This window comes from Penaeus monodon, chromosome 15 (genome assembly GCF_015228065.2).
Source record: "Penaeus monodon isolate SGIC_2016 chromosome 15, NSTDA_Pmon_1, whole genome shotgun sequence".
Taxonomy (NCBI): domain Eukaryota; kingdom Metazoa; phylum Arthropoda; class Malacostraca; order Decapoda; family Penaeidae; genus Penaeus; species Penaeus monodon.
In genome coordinates this window covers 23,401,483-23,401,775 of record NC_051400.1, presented here as the reverse complement: position 1 = coordinate 23,401,775, position 293 = coordinate 23,401,483, and positions in this window count along the sequence as shown.

Sequence of the window (293 nt, the reverse complement as noted above, 5' to 3'; positions counted from 1 at the left end):
TCCTAAAATAGTGATAGTGATAACGCGGTGCTGAGTGATTAACATTCTATTTTTGCATGATTAATTCCTGTCCATCGGAATTCATTATCACTAAGACCTGAAGGAGATCTTGTCTTTCCTCTAATTACAGTGATTTGACACCATACGGACAAGTGACATGACTTTTGCATGGTTGTGAAGTGTTCGTCAGGTCAACATTTGCTGTTTGTGGTATTCGGGGTGACCTGGCTTTTCCTGTTTCTTTTGGTATTTTGATGATTAAAAACGTTGCTCTCCTTCTTTCTCTCTCTCTG